Source organism: Hordeum vulgare, chromosome 2H, assembly GCF_904849725.1.
Source record: "Hordeum vulgare subsp. vulgare chromosome 2H, MorexV3_pseudomolecules_assembly, whole genome shotgun sequence".
In the NCBI taxonomy this organism is placed as follows: Eukaryota; Viridiplantae; Streptophyta; class Magnoliopsida; order Poales; family Poaceae; genus Hordeum; species Hordeum vulgare.
Genome location: NC_058519.1, coordinates 45205641 through 45219132, shown reverse-complemented (window position 1 = coordinate 45219132; position 13492 = coordinate 45205641).

Sequence of the window (13492 nt, the reverse complement as noted above, 5' to 3'; positions counted from 1 at the left end):
TCCAGAGCACACCATACGGGAAAACGAACCAAATCTACACATACTCGGGCTGTCCATGGACAATGTTGGACAATTCGAAAGGATGGCGGTTATAAATATGCAAAGACATGCATATTTATAGATGTCGCCCTTTCGAACGGGAGATGCATACTGGTCACGCATACTGATAAATTAATTGAATTACCTAAATCTAGAAAGTTTCATCCGGAAATCGAGCCACGGTAAATGAAGGGGCGGGGAGGAGATGAAATTTGTACTGACCCACGAATGCAGGGGCGGAGCTCATACAACACACGGGCAGGTCTTCGCACAGCAGACCTCACACCGACGAGACAACTATCACATGTAAATCCGCCCGATCAACACAAATATTCCAATTATGTCATTTTAGAGGAAAACAAGCTAAGTATAAAATATTCACGACCTAACCAAGGTTCTTATGCCATTTTGAGGTTATTATGGCATTTTGGAGCTAAATGGGCTAATTATGTCATTTTTGCGGAAATTAAAGCAAGGATAATATGAAAGAGGCGAAGGAAGAGGAGGAGGAGGACAAGAAGAAGAAATCAAGAAGAAGGAGGAGAAGGAGGAGAAGGAGGAGGAGGAGAAGGACTAGAAGGTCCTTGGCCTTCTCCTCCTCCTCCTCCTCCTCCTCCTCCTTCTCCTTCTTCTCTTCTTCTTCTTCTTCTTTCTTTTCATTTTGCCTATTTCTTCTCCTCTTCTCCTCTTGTTGGAGCTAAATTACCTAATTATGTCTTTTTTGAGCTAAATGGGCTAATTATCCCATTTTAGAGGAAAACAAGCTAAGTATATAATATTCATGAGCTAACCAAGGTTCTTATGCCATTTTGAGCTTATTATGGTATTTTGGAGCTAAATGGGCTAATTATGTCATTGTTGGGTTAATTACCCTGGTGCATGGACATGCACCTACCACGCAAAGTTCACAGGTCCAGAAGTTGCCCTTTTGGTCCAGAGGACTTTCCAGGTTACCTATACTACTTTTCAGGTTATATAAAACTTTTCGATATTTTCTACATTTGAGGATGGCAATATTATTTAACTTGTCCTGTTTAGCTCCGGTACCAATAAATATAGACGATACATTATTTTGACAGACTTGATTTCAACAAAAGAACATGTGATCTTCTTTGAAGTAGACTTGAACCTAAGCAATAATGATGGGCGAATAAACTAACAGAATCTACCACTAAATCTACTAATTAAGTAACAGAATCTACCACTAAATCTACTAATTAACTAACAGAATCTACCACTAAAACTACTAATTAATTCCAAAAAACTAAATACCAAACATGTGATCTTCTTTTTGTCTTCTCCTCCTCCTATTCTTCTTCTTCTCCTCCTCCTCCTCTTCTCCTCTTCTCCTCCTCCTCCTCTTCTTCTTCTTCCTATTCTTTCTAGTAAGCTAACTAACTAACTAACCTAACTAACCAAGCTAACTAAACCTATCGCTAAACCTAGATAGCACTAAACAGCAAAAAAATAACAAAAACAGAATCTACCACTATAACAAAAACAGAATCTACCACTAAGTAACTAAAAAAGAATCTATCTACCACTAAATACCAAACAATAAAAAATCAACTTCTTCTTCTTTTTTCTCTTCTTCTCCTTCTTATTTTTTTCTTATTCTCTTCTTCTCTTCTTCTTTACTTCTTCTCCTTCTTATTTTTTCTTCTCTCCTTCTTCTTTTTCTTCTTCTTCTCCTTCTTATTTTTTCTTCTTTTCCTCTTCTTCTTCTTCTTCTTCTTCTTCTTCTTCTTCTTCTTCTTCTTCTTCTTCTTCTTCTTCTTCTTCTTCTTCTTCTCCTCCTCCTCCTCCTCCTCCTACTCCTCTTCTTCTCCTCCTCTTCTTGTCCTCCTCCTCCTCCTCTTCTCCTCTTCTCCTCCTCCACCTAACTAACCAAGCTAACTAACTAACCTAACTAAAACTACTAACCTAACTAAATCTACCACTAAAACTACTAACAATAACAACTACTAAAACTACTAAAATAATAATAAAACTTCTAAAAAATAATGCGGGTGGGGGTGGGGGTGGGGGTGTGGGGGCTCACCGAGAGGGGCGGCTGTGGAGGGGCCGAGGTGTTGGGGGTGGTGGGGCGGCGCCGGGGGCGCCAGGGGCGGCGGCGTGACGGTGGTGGGGCAGCGGCAGCGGGGGCGAGGTGGGGAGAGAGAGAGGGGCGGCGGCGGGGGCGACAGGGGCGACAGGGGCGGCAGTGGGGCGCGATAGGGGCGACGGCAGGGGCGATAGGGGCGGCGGCGCGACGGTGGTCCTGGCGGCCGTTACGGAGAGAGGGGCGCGCGGGGTGGGGAGAGAGAGCGAGGGGCGCGTGGGGTGAGCCATTACAGAGAGAGAGAGAGGGGCGGGGTGGGGGGGAAGCAGCCGTTAACGGAGTTAGCGCTTTGCCGTCTGCCTCCGGACTCTTTGTCGTCCGCTAGCAGACGGCAAAGGTCCGACTCCAGTTTGACCTAGCCACCCCGCGGTCAAGTGGGCCTATCTATATCTTTGTCGTCTTCCTCTGGACTATTTGTCGTCCGCTAGCAGACGGCAAAGAGGTGACAGATGGCAAAAAGAATGTATGCCATCAGCCGGTACTGTGCCGTCTGTTTTGCTGAAGCTGACGGCAAAGACACTCTTTGCCATCAGCTAGCAGACGGCAAAGACTAGGCAGATGGCAAAAAACTGTTTTCCAGTAGTGACTCCATGAAGCTCTTCGTCGTTCGTGAGTAATCTATTCGTAGGCTCGCTGGGCGGTGATGAGTAGGATGAGATCTATCATGTAATCGAGTTAGTTTTGATGGAGATTGATCCCTAGTATCCACTATGTTCTGAGATTGATGTTGCTACTACTTTGCCATGCTTAATGCTTGTCACTAGGGCCCGAGTGCCATGATTTCAGATCTAAAATTATTATGTTGTCACCAATATATGTGTGTTTTAGATCCGATCTTGCAAGTTGTAGTTACCTACTATGTGTTATGACCCGGCAACCCCGGAGTGACAATAACCGGAACCACTCCCGGTGATGACCATAGTTTGAGGAGTTCATGTGTTCACCAAGTGCTAATGCGTTGGTCCGGTTCTTTATTGAAAGGAGAACCTTAATATCCCGTAGTTTCCTTTTGGACCCCTCTGCCACGGGACGGATCGACAATAGATGTCATGCAAGTTCTTTTCCCTAAGCACGTATGACGACACACGGAATGCATGCCTACATCACATTGACGAGCGGGAGCTAGCCACATATCTCTCCTTGTTATAGCTATTGCATGATGAATATCATCCAAACAAATCACCGACCCATTGCCTGCGAGTTTGTCCTACTATTGCTGTTACTTGTCTTGCTCTGCTGCTGCTACTACTGTTGCTAGTGCTGTTACTTGTCTTGCTCTCCCACTGCTGCTACTACTGTTGCTACTACTGTCGCTTCCTACAGTTGCTACTTGCTACTGCTGTCACTACTGTTGTTCCTTGCCACTGCTATTGCTCGTTACACTGTCGTTACTCGCTACTTTGCTGTTACTATTGTGCTTGCAGATACTAATCTTTCAGGTGTGGTTGAATCTGACAAATTCAGCTGCTTATACTCGAGAGTATTCTCTCACCTCCTTTAGGCGATCAACAAATTGGGTCGAATACTCTACCATCGAAAACTGCTGCGAACCCATGCGCTGGTGGGCCATCAACAACATTCTTCTAGTTTCATTGCTGGGGAGTGCTTTCAGCATTCTTCTGGTGCCGTTGCAGGAGAAGGTTTGTTGTCATAAGCATTTGTCTAGCTAACACCAGAGATTGCAGATCAGCATTTTTCAAGAAATACTTCTGATGTTTTCGATAAATAGTTGTGTCGATGGCACCAGGAATCCTTTAGCTACGGCTACGCCTTAAGGGACTTCCTAGGCAAGTATGCAAAGGATTTCCCCCGTGGCCTTGCAGCCTTGCGTTGGTGTTCCCTCGAAGCGGAAAGGGTGAGGTAGCACAGCGACGGTAAGTATTTCCCTCAGTTTGAGAACCAAGGTATCAATCCGGCGGAAGAGTATCTCAAGATCCTGCACAAACACAAAAGCTTGCACCCAACGCTATGAAGGGGTTGTCAATCCCTTATAGATTGTTTGCCAAGTGAGGACTGAAAGCCACAAAGTAACAAAGCAAAGTAAAAGCGGAGGTGTAAACGATGGATGTGAATAGACCCGGGGGCCGTGGTGTTTACTAGTGGCTTCTCTCATAAAAGCAAGTAGACGGTGGGTGAACAAATTACTGTCGAGCAATTGATAGAACCGCGCAAAATCGTGACGGCCTCTATGCAATGATTATTTCTATAGGCATCACGTCCGAAACAAGTAGACCGATACTTCCTGCATCTACTACTATTACTCCACACGTCGACCGCTATCCAGCATGCATCTAGTGTATTAAGTCCACAAGAACAGAGTAACGCCTTTAGCAAGATGACATGATGTAGAGGGATAATCTCAAACCAATGATAAAAACCCCATCCTTTTACCCTTGATGGCAACTACTTGATGTGTGCCTTGCTGCCCCTACTGTCACTGGGAAAGGTCACCACATGGTAGAACCCAAAACCAAGCACTTCTCCCATTGCAAGAATCATAGATCTAGTTGGCCAAACAAAACCCAAGACTCGGAGAGACTTACAAGGATATCAAATCATGCATATAAGAAATCACCAAAGACTCAAATATATATCATAGATAATCTGATCACAAATCCGCAATTCATCGGATCTCGACAAACACACCGCCAAAGAAGATTACATCGGATAGATCTACATGAAGATCATAGAGAACTTTGTATTGAAGATCCAAGAGATAGAAGAAGCCATCTAGCTACTAACTACGGACCCGTAGGTCTGAAGTGAACTACTCACGAGTCATTGGAGGGGCGATGATGATGATGAAGAAGCCCTCCAACTCCAAAGTCCCCTCGAGCAGGGTGCCGTGAAGGGTCTCCAGATGAGATCTCGCGGAAACGGAAGCTTGCGGCGGCGGAAAAGTATTTTCAAGGCTCCCCTGATTTTTTGTGGAATATTTGGGAATTTATAGGCCAAAGATCTAGGTCAGGGGGCGGCCTGTGAGGCCACAAGCCTGCCCACCGCCGCCTCCCCCCTGGTGGCGGAGTGGGGGCTTGTGGGCTCCCTGGAGCCCACCTGGCTTGGCCCAAAAGCCCCCTGGTCTTCTTCCGTTCGGGAAAAAATCATGTCAGGGTTTTTCTTCCGTTTGGACTCCGTTCCAAAATCAGATCTGAAAAGAGTCAAAAACACGGAAAAAAACAGGAACTGGCACTTGGCACTGAATTAATAAGTTAGTCCCAAAAAGATATAAAAAGATACATAAAACATCCAAAGAAGACAAGATAACAACGTGAAACCATCAAAAATTATAGATACGTTTGAGAAGTATCAGAGATCAATATGGGCAGCAAATGATTCACACAATGAATCTACTATCTAAAAGTCAAGTCCATATTTAGCGCTAAAATCACAAAAGGTATTTGTTTCGACAAAGGATTTAACGCAATCAAACTTGAGATTCATACCTAACTCCTTCCCTTCATCAAACTCCCAATCTTTAGAGTTGCATTTAATTCTTTCCAATAAATTCCATTTGAAGTCAATATATCTCTTCATAAAATAACCGGTACAAGAAGTGTCAAGCATGGTGCGATTATCATGAGAAAGCCGAGCATAAAAGTTTTGAATGATAATTTCTCTCGAGAGCTCATGGTTGGGGCATGAATATAACATTGATTTAATTGTCCCCCAAGCTTGAGCTATACTTTCTCTATCACGACGCCAAAAAATTATAAATATAATTCCAATCACGATGTACCAAATGCATAGGATAAAACCTTTGATGAAATTCCAATTTCAATCGGTTGTAGTTCCATGATCCAGTATCATCACATAGCCTATACCATGTCAATGTTCTATCCCTCAAAGATAAGGGAAATACCTTCTTCTTGACCTCATCCTCGGGCAAACCTGCAACCTTAAATAAACCACAAACTTCATCTACATAGATTAGATGCAAGTCGGGATGTGATGTTCCATCTCGTGTAAAAGGATTAGCAAGCAGTTTCTCAAGCATACCCGAAGGAAATTCATAGCAAATATTTTTAGTAGGTGCAGCAGGTTGAGGAGCAACTCGTTGTGCTTCCGTTCGAGGTGAAGATACCCCGAACAAGCTCCTCAAAGGATTAGTTTCCATAGTAACAAGTGACAATAAATTCCAGCACACTATATAAATGTTTCCTTACCAAATTCCACTTACCAAAGGTGCTTCACTCCCCGAGAATGGCGCCAAAAAAGAGTCTTGATGACCCACAAGTGTAGGGATCTATCATAGTCCTTTCGAAAAGTAAGAGTGTCGAACCCAACGAGGAGCAGAAGGATCTGACAAGTGGTTTTCAGCAAGGTATTTCCTGCAAGTACTGAAATTATCGGTAACAGAAAGTTGTGTGATAAGATGATTCGTAGCAAGTAGCTAGTAACAACAGTAAAATCGATGCAGGAAAGTGGCCCAATCCCTTTTGTAGCAAGGGACAAGCCTGGGCAAACTCTTATAAGAGGTAAAGCGCTCCCGAGGACACATGGGAATTTCTGTCAAGCTTGTTTTCATCATGTTCATATGATTCGCGTTCGCTACTTTGATAGTTTGATATGTGGGTGGACCGGTGCTTGGGTGCTGCCCTTACTTGGACAAACCTCCCACTTATGATTAACCCCTCTCTCAAGCATCCACAACTACGAAAGAAGAATTAAGACAAAGTCTAACCATAGCATTAAACTAGCTGCCCCTTACGAAGCAACACATAAACTAGGGTTTAAGCTTCTGTCACTCTAGCAATCCATCATCTACTTACTACTTCCCAATGCCTTCCTCTAGGCCCAAATAATGGTGAAGTGTTATGTAGTCGACGTTCACATAACACCACTAGAGGAGAGACAACATACAACACATCAAAATATCGAAAGAATACCAAATTCACATGACTACTTATAGCAAGACTTATCCCATGTCCTCAGGAACAAAAGTGACTACTCACAAAGCATAATAATATTCATGACCAGAGAGGTTTTGAATAGCATCAAGGATCTGAGCATATAATCTTCCACCGAGTAATCCAACTAGCATCAACTACAAAGAGTACTTAACACTACTAGCAACCTTACAAGTACCAATCGGAGTCGCGTGACAGAGATTGGTTACAAGAGATGAACTAGGGTTTGGAGATGAGATGGTGCTGATGAAGATGTTGATGCTGATGAGTCCCCTCCGATGAGAGGGGTGTTGGTGATGACGATGGCGATGATTTCCCCCTCCGGGAGGGAAGTTTTGCCGGCAGGACGACCCTGCCGGAGCTCTAGATTGGTTTTGCTCAAGTTCCGCCTCGTGGTGGCGGCGATTCCTCCCGAAAGCCTCCTCTTGATTTTTTCTGGAATGAAACCCTCCTTATAGCAAAAGAGGGGAGCCAGAGGGCCAACAGGGAGCCCACAAGCCCCCTAGGCGCGGCCAGGGGGTAGGCTGCGCCTAGCAGGCTTGTAGCCTCCTGGTGGCTCCCCTCTGGTACTTCTTCCGCCCGGTATTTTTTATAAATTCCAAAATAATTCCTCGTTGATTTTCACGGCTTTTGGAGTTGCGCAGAATAGGTATCTCAAACTTGCTCCCTTTTCAGGCCAGAATTCCAGCTGCCGGCATTCTCCCTCTTCATGTAAACCTTGCAAAATAAGAGAGAAAAGTCATAAGTATTGTATCGTGAAGTGTAATAACAACCCATAAAGCGATAAATATCAACATAAAAGCATGATGCAAAATGGAAGTATTAGTATGCGGCATTAGCGCTTTGTCGGGGCTATGCGGGGTGCTCCCCAACAATTCCAAGGCTTGGCGCAGCCGCGGGTAGCCGGAAATGCATGGCAAACAGTCACCGATCTGCAACTTTTTGACCGGCCGAGGCAGCAAGAAGGGGTAGAGGTCAATCACGGGCATGTGGCGGCCCGCACACGTGATCTCGGAGGCTGGTATCACTAGTAGAAAACAACAATATGGTCCAGGCGAGAAAAGGGCTTTAATCGTGGTTCTGTTACGAACCGGGACGAATGGGAGCATCAGTCCCAGTTCGTGAGGCCAGGGCATCAGTCCCGGTTCAGATGGGACATTTAGTCCTGGTGTGAGACACGAACAGAAACTAAAGGGGTGGTCGCAACCGTTCGCCTGGCGCGAGCGCTGTTAGTCCCAACTCGTGGCTCAAACCGGCACTAAAGGTCCAAACCTTTTGACTCACGCGCCTTATAATTTGTTCCTCGCGAGATCAAACGCTACAGTAACCGCGAGATCAAACGAGACTAGCGCCTCCCTCTCACCTATTCATCTCTGTTTTCTCTGTTCGTCTCCCTCTCATCCATCTCCATCCTCTACCATGAATCCAATCACTCGCTACGGGAAGGCGCTCGCACATGGCACAACCAATCTCGATGTCGTCTACACGAACGACAACACCAAGGTCTTGATTTCTCTTTCCATGTTCGAGGCATGGCTTCGAGAGGAGAAACACAAGTTCACGGGCCTCAATCTCGAGTACACGGCCAATTGTTGCGATGTTGCCATCGTCCAACTTTGTTTCAAACATTGTGTCATGGTCTTTCAGTGGGCAAGGTAATACGAAACTTGTCATAGTTTTAATTGGGGCTTTCCTTTGATTCATAGGATAGGAAAATTGCATTAGAATAGGAGGATTGGGAATGTGGAGAATATGTCATAGTTTCCTTGATTCATAGGAAAAATGCATAGGAAAATAGAGGCTTTTTTTTTGATTCATAGGAATGGGGCTTTTCTTTGATTCATAGGAAAATTACATAGGAATAGAAAATTGCATAGGAATAGGAGGATTAGGAAAATTGCATAGGAATTTTCCTTGTAGTTGCACATTGGCCATCGTGAGAACATGTCATATATTAGGGGTTTCTTTTGATTCATAGGATAGGAAATGCATATAGGAAATAGGAAACTTGATATATATGATTCATATTATACTTGTTATGAATATAGGAAATGCATATTCCTATGGAAATAGGAAACTTGATGCATATAGGAAATGCATATGGGCAGGGTCACCCTGTACCGCTAGTATCTATTGCTTGGGGGTATTCTGATCCGGACGACGAGTATTCTGATCTGGACGACGAGTAGTGCTTGGGGGTCTCTTCATGTTATGCAGTACTTTTTGTAATGAATATCTGAACTATTAATTTTATTATGTCCTTGTTTAAGTACGATTTGTGCGTAAGAATATTTAATATGATGTGAGCAAGCTTTCTAAAGCATTGTGATGTATGTGATGAAGATTGTCCATGGTTACGAGCAATATATAAGTAAGGGACACACGTGAAGAAAAAGTGAAGACCTTATCTCCAAAACCAAAATATTAACTAAAAAGAATGATCTAAAAAGAATAAACTTTGAATGATGCATGTTGAAAAAATGAAATCCCTTTGTAACAAATGAGTTTTCGTCCGAAACCATGATACTTCGAAAGATATTATCCATTTTGTACACGAAGTGATCCAGTTTTTTTCGTAACCCTCTCAACTTTTTAACACGTGCTATGTGGGTGAAATGATGAAACCATGCCAACTTTCAACCTTTTCAGAGTTCATTTATAGTGGTTTTCAATATCAGAGTCATTTAGCTCAAAAAATGAGTAAATGCACGAAAAATACCAACTGAAGTAAAAAAGGATTGAAAATTGATGATGGGGCTTTAAATGGTGCATGTTGAACGCACAAAAAGTCTGGAGTTAAAATAAGTTAAAAAATGAAATCCCTTTGTAACAGATGAGTTTTCGTACGAAACCCTGATACTTCGAAAGAGTTTGTCCATTTTGTCCACGAAGTGCATCCAGTTTTTTCGTAACCCTCTCAACTTTTTAACACATGCTATGTGGGTGAAATGATGAAACTATGCCAACTTTTAACCTTTTCAGAGTTCATTAATAGTGATTTTCAATATCAGGGTCATTTAGCTCAAAACAAATGAGTAAATGCATGAAAAATACCAAATGAAGTAAAAAGGATTGAAAATTGATGACGGGGCTTTGAATGGTGCATGTTGAATACACGAAAATTCTTGAGTTGAAATTAGTTAAAAAACTGAAATCCCTTTTTAACAAATGAGTTTTCGTCCAAAACCCTGATAGTTTGAAAGAGATTGTCCATTTTGTACACGAAGTGCATCCAGTTTTTGCCGTAACCCTCTCAACATTTTAACACATGTTATGTGGGTGAAATGATGAAACCATGCCAAGTTTCAACCTTTTCAGAGTTCATTTATAGTCCTTTTCAATATCAGGGTCATTTAGTTAAAAAAGAGTAAATGCACGAAAAAAACAAATGAAGTCAAAACGGGTTGAAAAGTGATGACGGGGCTTTGACTGGTGCATGTTGATGCACAAAAAATCTGGAGTTGAAATTAATTAAAAAAATGAAATCCCCTTGTAAAACATGAGTTTTCGTCCGAAACCCTAATACTTCGAAAGAGATTGTCCATTTTGTACACGAAGTGTATCCAGTTTTTGCCGTAACCCTCTCAACTTTTTAACACGTGTTATGTGGGTGAAATGATGAAACCATGCCAACTTTAAACCTTTTCAAGGTTCATTTGTAGTGTTTTTCAATATCAGGGCCATGCCAACTTTAAACCTTTTCAAGGTTCATTTATAGTGTTTTTCAATATCGGGGTCATTTAGCTCAAAAAAATGAGTTAATGCATGAAAAAAACCAAATGAAGTCAAAAAGGGTTGAAAATTGATGATGGGGCTTTGAATGGTGCATGAAGCACAAAAAGTCTGGAGCTGAAATAAGTTCAGAAAAACGAAATCTCTTTGTAACATATGAGTTTTCGTGTGAAACCATGATACTTGGAAAGAGATTGTCCATTTTGTACACGAAGTACATCCAGTTTTTACTGTAACCCTCTCAACTTTTTAGCACGTGCTATGTGGGTGAAATGATGGTACCATGCCAACTTTTAACTTATTTAGAGTTCTTTTGTTGTGCTTTTCAATTTCACGGCCATTTAGCTCAAAATTATCACTAAATGCATGAAAAAAATACCAAATAAAGTCACAACGGGTTCAAAATTGATGATGTGGCTTTGAATGATGCATTTTGAACGAACAAAAAGTCTGGAGATGAAATAAGTTCAAAAAATGAAATCCCTTTATAACATATGAGTTCACAAAAGGTTAACTAAAATATTAACTAAAAAGAACCAACTAAAAATTAACCAAAAAGAATCAACAAAAACATTAATTAAAAATAATGAACTAAAAAGAATCAACTAAAATATTAACTAAAATTATCAAAGTATTTATTTCTTAAAAACAATGAACTAAAAAGAATGAAGTAAAACATTATCTAAAAAAATGAAACAAAAAGAATCAAAAAAATATTAACTAAAATTATCAAAGTATTTATTTTAAAGAAATATGGACTAAAAAGAATAAAGTAAAACATTAACTAAAAATAATCAAAAAATATGAACTAAAAAGAATTTTCATCAAGTTTTTTATTGTTAAATTTGGTAATAGCAAAATAAAAATAACAGAAAAAATGCCACCTAATGGGCCACCACGGCCTGCATACGACTAGAAAACCTACACGCTAGTTGGGCCAGGATGCAGGCCGTGATAGGCCGAGTAGGCCCACAAACAGATAGAGTGCTTGTAGACTAGTAGGCCTGCGTAAGAGAGGAGCTCGACAGGTGGGAATAAACATCCACGCGCCTGACACCGTGCGTGCGGCACAAGTTTAGTCCCAGTTGGTAGCCTCAACCGAGACGAAAGGCCCCCCCTTTAGTCCGGTTGTAGCCAACAACCGGGACTAAAGACATGCAGTTCCCGCCCTTTGCGCTGCTGGAAATGACCTTTAGTCCCGATTGGTGGCTGAAACCGGGACTAGAGGGGTGTCTTTAGTCCCGATTGAGGCCACCAACTGAGACTAAAGGTGGGGCTACATGAGAGAGACTTTGCAATTTTTCCAAATCCACTGCTTTCGATCTCCTACTCTCCCCCGACGACGCCGAGACCACATCGACGACGCCAGGCTGCTAGACCTCGTCGTCGCCTCCCCGAGCCCTCCCCCGACGCCATCCCCCGCTCTCCTCGCTGGGCCCGCCCTATCCCAACGTCGTCGCCGCTGCCTTCTCTGACGTCGTCGTCGTCGTCGCCGCGCCCTACCCCGATGTCACCGTCGCCGTGCCCTGCCCCGACGTCGCCGTCCCGCGCGCTTTACTGTTAGCCACTCTGTATGTATCCTCCACTGTGTTTTACACCTCATTTTTCCATTTACCTATCACTGCTATTTAAGATCCAGACAGATATGGGGAAAGATGTTGGTTCAAAGAGAAACCGTACACACACGCATAGCCACCAACTGCCCATGTAGTACATCTTATCTAAACAAGTACAATGCTGAAACATTAGCATCCTGCTAACAGTCAAGTTACTGGAGAAACATTTTTTTATTTTGAGTCTGGTGTAGAGATACACCAGAAAGTGGATAATAGCTAGAGACAATTGCTCAGTTCCAAGAAAACACGCACACACACACACTGAGAAAAAGAACGTGTTGGAAGAGGAGAGAAACATGGATGGGCAAAATGAATTAAAAATCACCGAAGACAAAATATGGTCCGTGTGTCCCGTGCAGTGCGGGCTGCAGCAACCATCAACGGACCAAAGATTGCAGTCAGAGAACTGAAACGAAATGGCCATTGGATGCAGAATAAATTCAGACACAACTTTTTCGTAGATACAGAATTTCAGTGGGGCGCCTAGATCTATTTTTGGTGGGGGGCTGTAAATGGACCACAGCAAAATTTTCCCAAGGTGCTGGTGGTACAAAGATGGAATGGGAGAGGGCTAGAACAATCATTTCCATAAATGAGTGGACAGTACCTAGAACACATGGTTGGGCACGCGCTACTGTCGGAATAGGAAGGAGAAGAAGATGCGACAGCCGTGCTCCTGTTGATTCAACTCGGTTTAAACTTGGGAATTTACTGAGCTCCGTCAGAAATTTTCTAGGAGAGAAGATCACCGAAAGATGCTAGGAGGAGGGGCATTTGCAAAATTCCTCTCGTCCCGTTGAGATTTGAGAAAGAAGTGCAAAACACCAGAAATCGTTTTCAGAACCCAAGATCAATAAAGGAACATGAAACCGCCTGCTTACTTACTGACGTGTGTGTGTGAGAGAGAGAGAATCAGAGAAGAAACCAAAAGATAACATAATTAAATTGATGTGGTTCTCCTTTTTCTGGTGTGAACTATCATATAGATCTACATGCTTTAGTTAGTCACAAGTGCCTTCTGTCACAATATGTATATGTTATCTTAGAAATATGGAAGTGCTCAAATTTTTGATTGTTTGCTTGGGTATGTACCTTCC